The sequence below is a fragment of the Cetorhinus maximus genome, chromosome 11 (assembly GCF_964194155.1).
Source record: "Cetorhinus maximus chromosome 11, sCetMax3.hap1.1, whole genome shotgun sequence".
Lineage (NCBI taxonomy): Eukaryota > Metazoa > Chordata > Chondrichthyes > Lamniformes > Cetorhinidae > Cetorhinus > Cetorhinus maximus.
Window position 1 is genome coordinate 82,442,548 of NC_135889.1, and position 16,655 is coordinate 82,459,202.

The 16,655-nt window shown below is 44.6% G+C and overlaps 1 long non-coding RNA gene across 1 annotated transcript; it reads right to left on the reverse strand.

The window, feature by feature from the left end:
- Positions 1-5,270: 5,270 nt before the first annotated feature.
- LOC144686725 (uncharacterized) lies at positions 5,271-9,671 on the reverse strand. Its single transcript, XR_013577980.1, has 3 exons — positions 9,141-9,671; positions 7,365-7,444; positions 5,271-6,900 (listed from the first exon to the last, which is right to left on the reverse strand). It is a non-coding gene; the product is annotated as an uncharacterized LOC144686725 (long non-coding RNA).
- Between the last annotated feature and the right edge of the window lie 6,984 nt (positions 9,672-16,655).

Consider the following 16,655-nt stretch of genomic DNA (forward strand, 5'->3'; position numbering starts at 1 on the left):
GCACCATTTGTGCTGTAAATTGTTGTCTCATATGGGAAATGTTCACTCTGTTGCAGGCACCATTCCAGTGAGGAGGAGGAGGCCAGGGACAGCTGCACCATGAGGTGCAGAAAGGTGGACAACTTGCTGCAGAACAGGGGCTGCAGCAGCAGGTAGGCAAAGGCCCTACCCTGCCACCTGGGAGTACAGGGTCAGGATGTCTTATCTGCAGGTGATGGAACAACAGTGCCTCTGAAGACTTTTTTTTATTGATTCATGGGATGCAGGCCAGCATTTATTTCCCACCCCTAATTGCCCATGAGATGGTGACGGTGAGCTGCACTCTTTAACCGCTGCAGTCCATGTGGTGTAGGTACACCCACAGTGCTTTAAGGAAGAAAGTTCCAGGATCTTGACCCAGCGACAGTGAAGGAACGGCAATATATTTCCAAGTCAGAATGGTGAATGGCTTGGCGGGGAACCTCCAGGTTGTGGTGTTCCCATGTGTCTTCTGCCCTTGTCCTTCTAAATGATAGTGGTTGTGAGTTTGGAAGGTGCTATCTAAGGAGCCTTGGTGAGTGCTGCAGTGCATCTTGTAGATGGTACACACTGCTGCCAGTATGCGTCAGTGGCAGAAGGAGTGAATGGGGTGCCAATCAAGTGGGCTGCTTTGTCCTGGCTGGTGTCAGGCTTCTTGAGTGTTGTTGGAGCTGTACTCATTCAGGCAAGTGGAGAGTATTCCATCACAATCCTGACTTGTGCCTTGTAGATGGCGGACAGGCTTTGGGGAGTCAGGAAGTGAGTTACTTGCCGCAGGATTCCTAGCCTCTTACCTGGTCTTGTAGCCACAGTATTTATATGGCTAGTCCATTTTGGTTTCTGGTCAATGGTAAACCCCAGGATGTTGATAGAGGGGGAATCAGCGATGGTAATTTCATTGAATGTCAAGAGCCAATGCTTAGATTTTCTCTTGTTGGAGATGGTCATTGCTTGGCACTTGTGTGGCGCAAATATTACCACTTTTCAGCCCAAGCCTGGATATTGTCCAGGTCTTGCTGCATTTGGACATGGACTCAGCACTTCTGGCTGAAGATTGTTGCAAATACTTCAGCCTTGTTTTCTGCATTGATGTGCTGGGCTCCCCCATCATTGAGGATGGGAATATTTGTGGAGCCTCCTCTTCCAGTGAGTTGTTTAATTGTCCACCACTTTTCGTGACTGGATGTGACAGGACTGCAGAGCTTAGATATGATCCGTTGGATGTGGAATCGCTTAGCTCTATCACTTGCTACCTATGCTGTTTGGCACACAACTAGTCTTGTGTTTAGCTTCATCACGTAACACCTCTTTTTTAGGTATGCCTAGTGCTGCTCCTGGCATGCCCTCCTGCACTCCTCATTGAACCAGGGTTGATCCCCTGGCTTGGTGGCAAAGGTAGAGTGGGGTTTATGTCAAGCCATGAGGTTACGGATTGTGATTGAGTACAATTCTGCTGTTGATGATGGCCCATAGTGCCTCATGGTTGCCTAGTCTTGAGTTGCTAGATCTGTTTGAACTCTGTTTCATTTAGCATGGTGGTAGTGCCACACAACACGATAGAGGGTATTCTCAATGTGAAGACGGAACTTTGTCTCCACAAGGACTATGGGGTGGTCATTCCTACCGATACTGTCATGGATAGTTGCACCTGTGGCAGGCAGGTTGGTGAGGATGAGGTCAAGTATGTTTTTCTCTCATTGGCTCTCTCACCACCTGCCGCAGACCCAGTCTAGCAGCCACGTCCTTTACGACTCAGCCAGTTCAACCTTTAGTGGTGCTACCGAGCCACTCTTGGTGATGGAAATTGAAGTCCCCAGCCCAGAGTACATTCTGCGCCCTTACCACCTTCAATGCTTCCTGCAAGTTGTTTTCAACATGTCGGAGTACTGATTCATCAGCTGATGAAGTGGGGTGTGGAATGTGGTAATTAGCAGGAGATTTCCTTGCCCATGTTTGACTTGATTCCATGAAACTCTATGGGGTCCGGAGTCGATGTTGACTCCCAGTGCAATCCCTCCCGACTGTATATCACTATGCCGCCATCTCTGCTGTTTCCACCGCCTTTGTCTGTCAAGAGATTGTCACATTTCTTTGTGACATGCTTTCCGGTGAGATAGCTTTGAATTGTGTGTGGCTACCCGATACCGCTGGCCTTAAAAGTGATTGTGGCATTGAATTACTTTGCCTCTGGGTCATTCCGGGTAGCATGTAAAGACTATAGTGGCATCATCCAGCCTGCAGAACATCGCTGGATTAAGGTCTTCACTGATGTCATACTTAGCTGTGCCCATCAGTATATCTCTTTTACATATGACAACGCAAGTCAAGTGGAAAGAGCCAGAGACTTTGCACCAATAGCTGATACAAGGAGTAATTGATTGCACACACTTAGGCATAAAAGTACCAGCTGGGCAGTCAGGGGTATTCATTAAAAGATGAACAATGACTCCATCATTGTTCAGATAGTATGTGATCATAATCAAAGAATGTTTGTTACCCAGGAAGTAGCCATGCCGCATACACCTTTAGACACTTCCAGGTGCCAGGGACGTTTACCAGCCCAGAAGCTTTGAATGGCTTGCTGCTCGGTGATAAAGGATACCGGTTAAAAATACGGCTGATGACTCTAGTAAAGGATCCATGGAGAGCCTGAACGTGGGCATAATGATAGCCACGCTATGACCAGGCCATTGGTCTGTCAGAGGAGGAATTGATGGAGACAGCCTTGTCCTCTGATAACAACTCTGATGAGGAGGGTGAGCTACACCAGACAGCTGTGCTAACTGGTCGTGGGAGGGTCTGGATGCCCTTGAGACAAGAGATGCTCTGATACTTAGAAGATTCCAGTAGCAGTGTCTTCAGCTCAGTAGCACATTCCTGTCTCTTGGCATCTTCTCCTATTAGTTCCCTGTCATGAACCCCAGGGTCATGTAATTCTCAATCCAATATATTACCCCCAATCCCATGTACTTCAATTTTGCACACTAACCTCTTATCTGGGTCTTTATCAAAAGCTTTCTGAAAATCCAACTACACCACATCCATTGGTTCTCCCTTATCTATTCTACTAGTTACATCCTCAAAAAACTCCAATAGGTTTGTCAAACATGATTTCCCTTTCAAAAAGCCATGCTGACTTTGTCTAATCCTGTTGATATTTTCTAAGTGTGTTATCATCACAACTTTATAATGGACTAGCATTTTCCCTATTACTGATGTTAGGCTAACCGGTCTGTAATACCGTGTTTTCTCCCTCCCTCCTTTTTTACATAGTGGGGTTACATTTGCCACCTTTCAATCTGCCAGAACTGTTCCAGAATCTACAGAATTTTGGAAGATGACAACCAACGTATCCATTATTCCCATGGCCACTTCCTTTAGTATCCTGGGATGTAGATTATCAAGAATCCTATCATTCATTCTGTATTCCCTTACCTTGTTTGTCCTTCCTAAATGCATTTCCTCACACATCTCCGGATTGAATTTCATTTATCATTTTTCTGCCCACCTGACTATCCATTGGGATTTTCCTGCAATCTACAGCTTTCTTCCTATCAACCACATGGCTAATTTTTGTATTATCTGCAGACTTCTTAATCATGCCTCCTACAATTAAGTGTAAATCACTGATATACACCATGAACAATAAATGACCCAGTATTGAGTCCTGCGGTGCCCACTGGGAACAACCTTCCAGTTACAAAAGCACCCATTGACCATAACCATTTGCCTCCTGCCACTGAGTCAATTTTGTCACCAACATGAAAATCCAAAACAAGAACAGGTGGACATCATTCTCTGCACTGCATGGGAATTCTTCTAAGGCTTTCATTATCAACTGTTCAATATCAATGCTTAGTATCTTCATATAGTAACCAGTTGCTTAGGCCGAACTAGACAATACAAAATCTTTGTTTCCTATTCCACATCCTCCATAGCATAAAGACTGACAATTTCTACCTACGATCTTCACTCAGATTCTCCACAGAATATATTCTTCAATCATCACTTGATTTGATGATTCTAATCAATGCTCTTTCTGGCCCTTTATTTAAGCTGATTACAGATACCATGCTGTTTTTCCTTTCATGTCACAAGCAAATTTCATCATTTAATTCTTGAAGTTTTGGAACCTTATACATAAATTCCTACAATTTTTCTTAACAGCAGCTTATATTTATATAGCACCTTTAACACAATGAAATGTCCCAAAATGCTTCATAAGCACATTATAAAACAAAGTATGACATCTAGCCACACAAGGAGCTATCAGGTCAGATGGCCAAAAGCTGGTCAAAGAGGTAGGTTTTATGAAGTGGAGGCAAGAGAAGTATAGAGACAGAAATGTGTAGTGTGGAAGTTCAAGAGTCTGTGTCTAAGGTAACTGAAGGCACGGCTACCAATGATGGAGCAATTATGGTAATACAAAAGGCCAGAATTAGAGGAGCAACATATCTTGGGAGGGTTGTGGGGTTGGAGATTACAGAGATAGGGAGGGGCAAGGCCATGGGTGGGTTTGAAAATAAAGATAAGAATTTTGAACTGAAGACATTGATTGACTGGGAGCCAATTTAGGTCAGAAAGCACAGGGGAGATAGGGGAACAGCACTTGAGTTCAGACACTGGCAGGAAAGTTTTGGATGACCATAAATTAATGGAGTGTTAACTTTGCAAACAAATTTTTGGACACGACAAGCAAGTCTTTTTTCTGGTGTTTTGTTGCAATATTGAGCGATTTAAAGAAAAAAATCCTGAGGATGTGTTGTATTTTTGGTTTCTTTAAATCCATGTTTGTGGAGTCATATTAAAATTGAGAAGCTTTCCTGACTGTTGATTCATGAACATGTCTGAATGGAGTTGAAACTTAATTCACATTTAAAGTATATAGTGAGAATTTAGCATTTTCCTTAGGCCCCAATTGTTTACGCTAATTTACAGCCATTTTAGGTTCTGGTGTATTCTAATGAGACTGCACAAAATTTGTGTGTAACTTGATACCAGGTGAATGAGCCTATTTTCAGGTCCAACTATCTTCAAGTCTCTACCAAAACTGTCACTTGTGAACACAGAACTTGAATATTGCTGAAGAGACATGTTGCAGAAGCTTTTCTTTTCACACTTGTAAGGACGTTATAAGAATGTCAAATTTCAAACAATCACAATTTATATTACAGAAGTAAATGGTGCTGACTGGTTAGCAAGTCAACTCTGATTGGCCAAGGTGTTGTCATGGAAATAGCAATGGGGAACTATAGGCTCTGAGAGTTCCTGGGTGGTTCAAAAAAAGCACAAGGCTTGAATATATTTATTTTGTTTGCAGGTATCAGGTCCCAGTGTATGAATGTATATCACTTCTAACAAGTGTAAATGAACCACGATTCTGTGATTGGGCAGCACTTGCTGACCAATCCTGAGTACAAAGAACTGTCAACTAGGTGTTGCAGACTGGCACATTCCAAGGTCCAGGGCTCCGTGTTGGGGGATGGATTAAAACTTGGCCAGCCACCACAAAGGCTCATTGGGAAAAGGTCATTGTCCAAGGTCCTCCTGCGATAGTATACTGAGGGGCTGGAAAACATGTAAACCCCTCAGGCTGTAAGTTTAACATGAAATGAATATTGTAAAAATAACCTGTAATTGAGTGTAATGAGGCACCTGAGGGCCACATATTGTATTGAAACAGATCTGTTTCACACCCAGAATTGAATGCAATACTTCAGTTGAGACCAAGCCCATTTTAAAGGTTAATCATAACTTCCTTGCTTTCATACTCTATGCCTGAAGCCCAAGATCCTGTATGCCCTATTAACCACTTTCTCAAACTGTGCATCCTTTTTCAATAGTTTGTGCACATATAACACTAGGTCCCCTTTAAGGGGCTGTTAATTTGGTCATTAGTTTGTTAATTTCATTGGTTACAAAAGAGCATATAACACCAGGTCTCGCTGTTCCTGCACTCCCTTTAAAATTGTAGCCTTTAGAATATACTGTCTTCATTCTTACTAGCGAAACGTATCATTTCACTACTTTACATTAAATTTTATATGCCACATGTACACTCATTCCACCAGCTATGCCTTCTTTAAGTCTATCACTATCCTCCTCTGTTTACAATATTTACAAATTGTTACTTACAAATTTTGAAATTGTGCCCTGTACACCCAAGTCTAGGTCATTTACATAAATCAAGAAAAGTAGTTGTCCTGGCACCAACCTGAGGAATCCCACTGTATATCTTTCCCCAGTCCAAAACAATCATTCACCACTACTATTTCCTGCCACCGAGCCAATTTAATATCCATGCTTCCACTGTCACTTTTATTCCACAAGTTTCAACTTTGCTGACAAGCCGATTATGTAGCACTTTGTCAAATGTCTTAATGTTCCTTCATATACTTTACCTAGCAAAGTATTATACAAGAAACTAATATTAATAATGTTCATTTGTATACTTGTAAAAGAGTTTTTCCCTAAAATAAACTATAGAATATTTTTAAAATGTATACATAAATAATTTAGAATCATCTGCAGATAATTATTACATCACTTAAGAAAAATGCTTGCAGTAGTTTATTTTAGACAGGTAGGCACAATAGATTCCAAAGAGCATTATTTCAGCTAGTATTACAAATTCTAGCTTTAAAAATCCATTATTTTTCCAGAATGCAATTATATTGCAATTCACATCAAAACGCAAAAATGCTAAATTTCTTCAAGATAGAAATCTCTTGTCATGAAACAGAAGTTTAGTGCTTGAGGAGTTACGAGAGTGAAGCCTGCATTCTCCAAACATCATGTTTTTCTGTGCAAATACCAAAATAATGAGTAGACTTTTCAGGGTTCATTTCATTAAAGGTAATGACTCCGATTTTACATCTGTACCTGTAAAATAGGAGAACATTCATCTTAAGCTAATTATTCCAAGCGTTTTTATAAGTGTATGAATATGCACTAGGATGAACTATTTACAAAAATATAGTCCATTATAAAAGCATCTATTCACTTAATATTCCTCCATTTCTTACAAGCTTGCAAGCAAAACAATACAAGCATGCCTTTGTGGGAGGATCCTTAATAACAGTCTTAAAGTGCCCTCAAAAGCACCACTTAAAGAGGAATGATGGATTAAATTCTTATAATTAGTAACTATAAAATAGTCCACACCAAGACATGTCCTAATTAGAACGGAATAACTTTAGCCATGTACACCAGTACAATTGTACAGCTTTAAAAGATTGATTAATTCCATTACGTGACTCAGTAAATTGTGCTAGATTCAATTGCTTGCCTGAATTAAGAACTGTATTATCAAAAATCACAATTGCTACACAGAAAATGAATCTTACCAAAGTTTGGCTTATATCACAAGAGGGAAGTCCTTTTCAGTAAAGCCAAGACACTAATTTTCAAAATGCGACTTCAGACACTAAAATAAAATGTAAAAAGCCTGAATATACCTTGCAATACTCTTACAGACAAATGACAACAATTTATTACAACAAGCATTTATATAGCATCTTTAATGTAATAAAACATCCCAGGGCATTTCACAGGAACAAACAAAATTTGACATTAAGGCTACATAAGGAAATATTATGGCAGTTGAACAAAAACCTCCTCAAAAAAGGTTTTAAGGAGAAATTTAGAGGAGGAAAGAGGCACAGAGGGCTTAAGAAAGTTTAAATTTTTTTATTCCCCAGTGCATTGTATTATCATTCATACATATTTGTTCACTTATATAGCCCCTTTCATGTAACAAATATCCTCAGGGCTACAAAAAGTGATTGAAGATGTTGATGCAGAAGTGGAAGGTATGGGGTGTGACCAAAGAAACTGAAAGAGGTAGATTGGAGAAAATGCCTTTGAAGGTGTTGTTCTGCTCAACCCCCTTTAATGAATGCTACTAACATTATTTAAAATCGAAACAACTGCAGCTCATGAAGACTAAATTTGTTGGAATTAGTGTATACCAGCCAGTATACGGAACAAAACATGGCCAGTCGTAGGTATCTTCCATTTTATCTTCCCTCCATGTATGATGCAAACTTGTTACTATTCGCAAGTCAGTCTTAGACCGGAGGGTTCCAGTTAACATTTGCAACTAGCAATGATTAGATGGCTAAACTATGCTTCCAAGCATCCATACCCTCATTAAGGGAAACAAGATTCAATAAATTTGGTTCTGCATGCTTTATGAACTATCTTTGGCAAATTCGAAACATCCAACATGGCCAAGGAAGGCCAGATGTGGCACAGCTGCAGAATCTCACCCAAGCACCAACATAAACTGTCAGTTCTGTGGATATCCATCTCAATTTTGTATCAGACGCTTCAGCACGCACACTAGACAATGAAGTTACTTACAGCTTAGACATATTCAAATAACAAGTAGTCTACCACCAATACCTTAGTTTTGCACCTCCCAATTCCTCAGCTTGCTAAATATATTAAAACAAAACCTATCAGATCATTCCTGCATCCCCTTAAACTCATACCCAAGACACATTTAAACATAACCTGCCCATTACTTCCCATTTAATAGATCGGATTGGAAACCTTTTCACTGATACGACTGTGTCAGTTTGTCATCAGGTGAGTTGGACTAAAATTATCTATTTGGTACAATGCCACTGTAGATAAATCAGTAATGTGGAATAAGTACCACTGTAATCATGGCACTGGAGAAGAAGCGTTGTCCGACAGCAATTGCTGACTGGGTGGCCACGGCTACACTTTTAGTAGGAAATGCTTCGCATGCGCATTTCAGGAAAATTTACTACAAGCATACGAAGTAGCATTGGCAAAATAGTTTTAACCAAAGTAAAAACCCACAATCAAAAAGTACTCCCATAGATTTTCATTTTACCAAACAAAGCACAAAAAGATTAAAGTGCACATGCATCTCCCCCCCGGCCAGCGTAGATAAAATGCCCTGGATGGTGTTAGAGCCACATCTGATTCCCAGTTAGCCACGTGGAGAGCTCCTGGGCAACACTCCGGTTTCGGAATTAAGTGATTTAATACCCTCAAATAGTCAATAAATACTGATTCCAGTGTAACCCACAACCAAGACATTAAATTTACATTTTACTCACTCCAGTTTAATAGCTAACCTTACTTACCGTGGACACAACTCCTGAGAATAACCACGTTGACTGCCATTTCCCAGGCCGGCACTGAGTGCGGTCCTGGGCTTTGCCTAAATACAAAAGCCCTGGTGCCCAGCGCCCCGCACCCCGGGGGGGCTCAGTGGTCAGGCCCTCTTCCAGCAGCTGAACACCCCAGTCCCAGCCCCGCACAGCCTCATTTCCCTGGTTTTAAATCACCGGGAGGAGTCAGGCCCAGGCAGGAGCCGCTCACCGCCCTCCAGGCCCAGGTTCACCGGGACTCGGTTCCAATGCTGACGGGATATCTTCCTCCCGGCCCCAGGGATGAAGTAGCCGCCGGAGGAGCGGCCTCGGACACCCCTCCCGGCACAAAACCTCATGAACACCGGCCTACACTCGGCCATCTTCACACGGTGGGTGAGCCCAAAGCCGAGGACATCTCAAACCGACCTCGGCCCCGTCCCGCCTCTCTCCCTCATACTGACTCTCTATCCCCTATATATATATATAAAATCCTTCATGCTGACACTCTCTCTCTCTCCGTCTGTCTATATATATATATATATATATATATCTATCTCCCTCCCGCTCCGCCCTGACCCGCGGACATTTTCCAGCTGACAGGTTTTCACCGACTCCCAGGATTACAAAATGGCGGAAAGGGAGGTCCCACCTGCTGGGGGCGGGGCCTTCATCAAATCAAAGCTGTTTCATAATTTCCATTTGCTTATGATAATACTATTGTCCCCATTGCTTTAAGGTAATATAGATATTTGCTTTTAATAGCGAACTATTTATAAGACGAATCTGTGACTGTTTATTACAGGCCACATTATAGTCCATTACAGAGTCTGGAGAATTTATAATAGGGAATAGAGAAATGGCAGAGCAGAAGCTAAATGATTACTTTGTGCCTGTCTTCACTGAGGAAGATACAAGAAATCTCCCAGATTTAGAGATTCAAGGGACCAGGGTGAATGAGGAATTGAAGGAAGTTAATATTAGTAAGAGGGTTGTATTGGAGAAATTAATGGGACTAAAGGCTGATAACTCCCCGGAACCTAATATTCTACATCCAAGAGTGTTGAAAGAGGTAGCTGTGGAGATCGTGGATGCATTGGTGATCATCTTCCAAAATTCTATAGATTCTGGAATGGTTCCTGCAGATTTGAAGGTAGCAAATGTTACCCCATTATTTGAGAACGGAGGGAGAGAACAAAAGGGGAACTACAGACCTGTTACATCAGCAGTATGGGAAATGCTGGAATCTATTATAAAGGATGTGATAAATGGAAACTTGGATAATAATGATCTGCTTGGGCATAGTCAATATGGATTTATGAGTGGGAAATCATGTTTGACGAATCTGTTGGAGTTTTTTGAGGATGTTACAGAATTGATAAAGGGGAGTTAGTGGATGTAGTGTCCCTGGATTTTCAGAAGACTTTCGATAAAGTCCCCCACAGGAAGTTGATTATCAAAATTGATGCACATGGGACAGCAGGTAGTATACTGGCATGGATAAAGAATTGGTTAACAGGCAGAAAACAGAGTAGGAATAGAACAGGTCATTCTCACGTTGGCTGACTGTGACTAGTGGGGTACCACAAGGATCAGTACTTGGGCCTCAACTGTTCACAATACATATCAATGATTTAGATGTGGGGACCAAATGTAACATTTCCAAGTTCGTAGATGACACAAAGCTAGGTGGAAATGTTAGTTATGAGGAAGATGCAAAGACGCTTCAAAGGGACTTGGATAGACTTAGTGAGTGGGCAAGAACACAGCAGATGGAATATCATGTGAAAAAAATGTGAAGTTATCTACTTTAGTAGGAGGAACAGATGTGCAGAGTATTTCTTAAATGGTGGGAGATTAGAAATTGTAGATGTACTAAAGGACTTTGGTGTCCTTGTCAATAAGTCACTGAAAGCTAACATGCAGATGCGGCAAGCAAATAGGAAGATGAATGGTATGTTAGCCTTTATCGCAAGAGGATTTGAGTACAGGAGTAGTGAAGTCTTGCTTCAATTGTGTAGAACCTTGGTTAGACTGCACCTGGAGTACTGTGTGCAGTTTGGTCCCCTTATCTTAGGATATTGCCATTGGGAGAGTTCAACAAAGGTTCACCAGACTTGTTCCCAGGATGGCAGGACTGGCCTATGAAGAGACATGGTGGAAACTGGTCCTGTATTCTCTAGAATGAGAGGTGATCTCATTGAAACCTACAAAATACTTAAAGGGATAAACAGGGTAGATTCAGGTAAGGTGTTTCCTCTGGTTGGGGAGTCTAGAACCAGGGCACACAATTTCAAAAAAGGGGGAAGCTGCTTAGGACCGAAATGAGGTGAATTTTTTTTTTGCTCAGAATGTTGTGAATCTTTGGAATTCTCTACCCCAGAGGACTGTGGAAGCTCATTCATTGAGTATGTTTAAAGCAGAGATTGACAGATTTCTAAATACCAATGACATAAAGGGATATGCAGATAGTGTGGGAAAAGGGCATTGAAGTGGATGATCAGCCATGATCGTATTGAATGGTGGAGCAGGCTTGCTGGGCTGAATGGCCTACTGCTCCTATGTACCTGTTAGTTTCTGCAATGTGTTTTCCAATAATGATTGGGAGAGTTCACCTCACAGCATTTCCCTCAACATGAAAGAACATCTGCTGTAACTTAAAGGAGCATTTCTACTTCTTATGTTGGTGAAGTTCTCTGTTTGGCAATCATTTTATGACAACGTTCCAGGAGATTTCTAGGATTCAGGGAGAAAGGAGTAATGCTACTTTTATATTGACAGAGCTCTGTAGATAATGATCAGGGATGAGAGACTAAGGAGGGTTGAAGCAGTCTTTGAGCTGAAGGTGCGTCCTTTTTAAAAGGTGGAACTGCATGGGCTGACATGGTGGAATAGGTCAACACAGAATTTATGATCAGAAAGTTGTTGTTGCTACAATGCAGAAAGATGCAGCGCTATGCTAGCATCTTCTGAACGTACCCCTTTCCATTATGGAATGGTGTGCCAACATCACTCACTCCTTCTACAGAAAACACACAACATTAATGAGGAGGAGGAAATGCAGATGGCAAAAGAAAAACAAGAGGTATTTTGTGGAAAACCATGTCCAGACCACCTTCATCTGTTGAGTTCTGGGATTAGTGCCATTCAGGACTTATATTCAAAAGATTGCTGTTTACCAATCAGCAGGGATGAGAAATTTCTGTTGTTTAGCAGAATTACGACTTTTAGATCTTGGAAATCCACCCTTTTACTTTTTTTCCACCCTCCACCTGTTCCATCATAGCCATCACTCAGTCCTCCTCTCATCCTCTGCCAATTCTGATCTGCCATTTAGTCACTTTCTGTTATTGGGAGAAGAGACCACACCGCCAGTAGCTGCTGCTCCCATGTGCAGCCTGCCGAGTGCCATCCTGCGCTGGGCTATCTTCTTGGTGCTGCATCCATTGTGTGAGTTACTGCTGTTGGACAGTGGGAAGACCAGGGCCGAGAGCCAAGCTGGGGCCAAAAGCGGGGCGGTGTTGGCGGGTGTTGTACATTGGTTCGTCTAGCATTGGAATGATTACTGAGATGTTGAAATGTCCAAACAATAACTGGGTTATTATATAAAACTAAACTATGTATAGGTATCCATGACTAGGTATTACACTGCTGAAGCCATGAATATTCTTTCCCATTGACTCCTGTTCATGTTTTCTCTTATGTCATTGCTATGGGAGGTGTTATTTACACAGTCCCACACATCCCTTATGAACCCTAATTCTAGACCTTCCCCCAAGCCTTTGTCCATATTTTTTTACATTCATATATTTACATACTACCTCATCTATCCCAAGTCTCTGACATCACAGGTTCAACGGCCCATTGCGGCGGGACAAAAAATTTGACGGACCAGTTAGAGGCCCGTTGACTTCAGGCAGAAATTTCCGGCCCTATGGCAGGCGGGACCAGAAAATCCCACTTAATGGGCAGAATTTTCCCAGAATTGCACCAAGTGTGGGAGCGGACGGGTAAAATGGAGTCCGGAAACAAAAACAGAAAATGCTGCAAAAACTCAGCAGGTCTAATGGAGTCCTACCCGCTGACGGAAATGGAGGGTTTGCACGCCGTATCATACCGAGCCGGCCTCATTATTCATTCCCACAAAACACGCTGTTTCCTTGCGAGCGGGCTCTCATTCGCCTGCACGTCATCACTCCGCTGTTGCATCACGCTGGCCACCATCTTTAAAAGGCAGCTGCCTGCAAAGCGTTCATCGCCGCCAGATCACCACTGCTGCCCAGGAGACATGGCCAGTAAAAGAAAAAAGACTGCAGCCTCCCGCTTAAATGACGGGTCCCTCGAGCGACTGCTGGATGCCATGGAGGCTTGCTGGGATGTGCTCTACCCCCGTTCTAGCCGCAGGATGGGCAGTTAAGTCACCAACCTGGCTTAGGAGGCGGTGGCAGCGGTGGTCAACGCAAACACCCTACGGAGGAGGACAGCCACCCAGTGCTGCAAATGGATGAATGATCTCCTCTGTGCCACCAGGGTAAGTCACTCTTTTCATCACTCCCAACTCACACACTCACAAACCCATCACACATCCACAGGGCCCACACTCACTGCCAGTGCAAGGGACATCACCATTCACTCTTTCACACACATTGTCATTGTCCTCATCCCATCCATGGTACCACTCACCACCCACATATGCCAGGCATACTTACCACCTGGTCTGGCAGGTGTCTTGATACACTTTCCCCATCTCTAGCTGTGCCAGGAAAAAGTGGCTCACAATGGGAGGGAAAGGTCGCAGACAGGTGGAGGGATGTCAGAGATCAAAGTTCTGACAGAATTTGAAAACTGAGCCATCCAGCTGGCCGGCAATGACCGGGACCGGTCCTGTGCTGACCGTGAGGTCGGCGCTGCTCTACCAAGTGAGAATCCAGCAGTGCAACATCCATCAGACAACGATGTCGTGAGTGATGTGTCCTCTTTCAGAGGCCACTGCCATGCACTAATTATCTCTCCTTGCTTTTGCAGGCACATCTGCCAAACAGCCGACAGAGTCCATGACCCAGAGTCTCCAATCAAGCCCCGAAGAAACCTTTGAAGAAGAATCTGAAGGCACCCTCCCTGAAGTCCTGTCACAGCGCTCGCCCACACCCTCCACCGGCGCAGAGACACACACCTCAGTGGGACCTAACTTTAGAGTAGCCTCGGGATCATAATCTGGTGAGCACATCGCACTTTCTGATCCACAGCAGGCGGAGGCAGGGACTTCCTAAGTGCCCGGCACTTGGAGGACTGCTGGAGGCCAGAACATTGCTGAGTCCAAGTCAGATGCTGAGCCTCTGGACTCGGTCATGTCACAGCTGCTGGAGCTGTAAAGGCAAGCTAGGGAACAGCAGGAAGGGATGTCCGCTGCACTCCTCAGATTGCAAGGCACGATAGAGGAGTCTGTCCATCTTCAGGCTGAGGTGATAATAATGGCATTGCAATGCACCAAGGTCAACACTGGCAGGATGGCGGCCACCATGGAGACCTTAGTCCAGGACGTCACTCCTGCACTGCTGCGCAGGCTTAACTCCATAGCTGATGCCATTGTTGGCCTCCCAACAGTGTGAATGCGAGAGGGGTTCTGGGCAGCTCGATTTCACTCCCGCTACCCCTTCCGCTCACCAAGTCAGCCAGGGGCCCTCAGGCACCCGTAGGGAGGAGGGTCAGCAGATGCACACTCCGGGGCCATCCACCCGGGTGACTCTGAGAGTGACCGGCCCATCCAAATACCATCTTCCTGTGACCTCCGCAGCTCCAGCTTCACAGACTGAAGAGGGTGCCACTGCCTCACAGCAGGACCCCGAAAGCAGGCCAGGGCGCTCCAAGGCTTGGCCCTCTAGTGGACCCCCGCCAAAGTTATCACAGACAGGGCATCGCAGTCAGCAAGCTGCCTCCACCTCTGCTGTGGATGTCCAGGGAGCACCAAGACGTAGCGGCAGGGTTAAGAAAGTTAGATAAAAGCAGCTGCACAGCCTGGGCATAGGTGTTGATCACTTGTACATATGGTTCACTATTGTCAATAAACTCCCCTAAGAATGTCACCCTGCCTGTGGCTCCTTGTTCTGATGAGCAGTGTTCTTGTCACTCAGATGTGAAACCTTTCTGCACAAGATAAAAGGCAGGTGTCTCAGTCCAGCATCTTCCCTGTGCTCTGTGCAGCCTTCAGACCACAGTGATGGTCCAGCCTCACACTCCCTGGAAACATTACTGATGCCTGCACCTTGGCGGTGCTGGTCATTGCTGCCAGAATGTAGTGGGCAGGCACCACAGGGTTGTCTCATTCTGTGTTCTCTCAGCACCTTTAAGGTGGGGCTGGCCCCGATCACACCAGCATCTGCGACCAGTGATGCTGTGCACCAGCTCCTGAAGGGATGAGGTGCTGAAGGCAGACACAGCATCATATGCATTTCATGGCTGTGTATTTGAGATGGCTCTGATTATGGAGTGCAAGCGAGCTGCCCTCAACCAGATAAGAGTCAGACATTCTCAGAGGCTATGTGAAGATCTATGGAGTGTCCTGACTGCAAGTTGTCATCACCCTCCTGCGATCGAGTGACTATTAGGGCCTCCACTGCATCTCCATGACAGCAGCATTCCCACAGAGGGCATTGGCACTGCCATAAGCCAGACTAGAGTCAAATGTTCACAACTGCGATGTGAGGATCTTTGGAAACACCCCAGTGCATGTCGTCATCATCCTCCACAAATCTGGCGGCTATAAGGGCCTCCCGAGCACGTCTGCCTTGTCTATCCAGTGCAAGAGCCTCATCCCCGTCATTGTCACCACCGAGGACCCCCTTACCCTCATCCCCATCCGTGTCCTCCTCATCGGAGGAGACGTGCAGCTCCTCCATCTCCTCAACCAGCTCCTCTCCCCATTGCTATGCCAGGTTGTAAAGAGCACAGCAGACGATGACGATGCGTGAAGCTCTCTGTGGACTGTATTGCAGGGCTTCACCAGACCGGTCCAGGCACCAGAACTGCATCTTCAGCATCCTGATGGTCTGCTCCACCAAGTTGCAAACATCTGCATGAGCCTCATTATAGCGTCGCTCTGCTGCAGTCTGAGGCCACCGCACAGGTGTCATCAGCCACGGCCTCTGCAGGTAGCCCTTGTCCCCAAGGAGCCAACCCTGCAGCCTCTGTGGACCCTGGAAGACTGCAGGGATCTGCGAGCAACTCAGGATGTAGGCGTCGTGCACAGTCCCTGGAAACCGTGCACACACCCCTGCAGGATGCGTTTCTGGTGGTCGCACACCAGCTGCACTTTCAGTGAGTGGAAGCCCTTGTGGTTGATGAAGTCCACAGAGTGCAGCGATGGAGACCTGAGTGCCACATGAGTACAGTCAATCACACCCTGCACCTGTGGGAATCCCGAGATCGGGGTGAATTCAATGGCCTTCGCATCCTGGCTGTCACGGTCCTGGGCAAAATCTACAGAGTTGTGTGCCACGGAGAAGATGACAT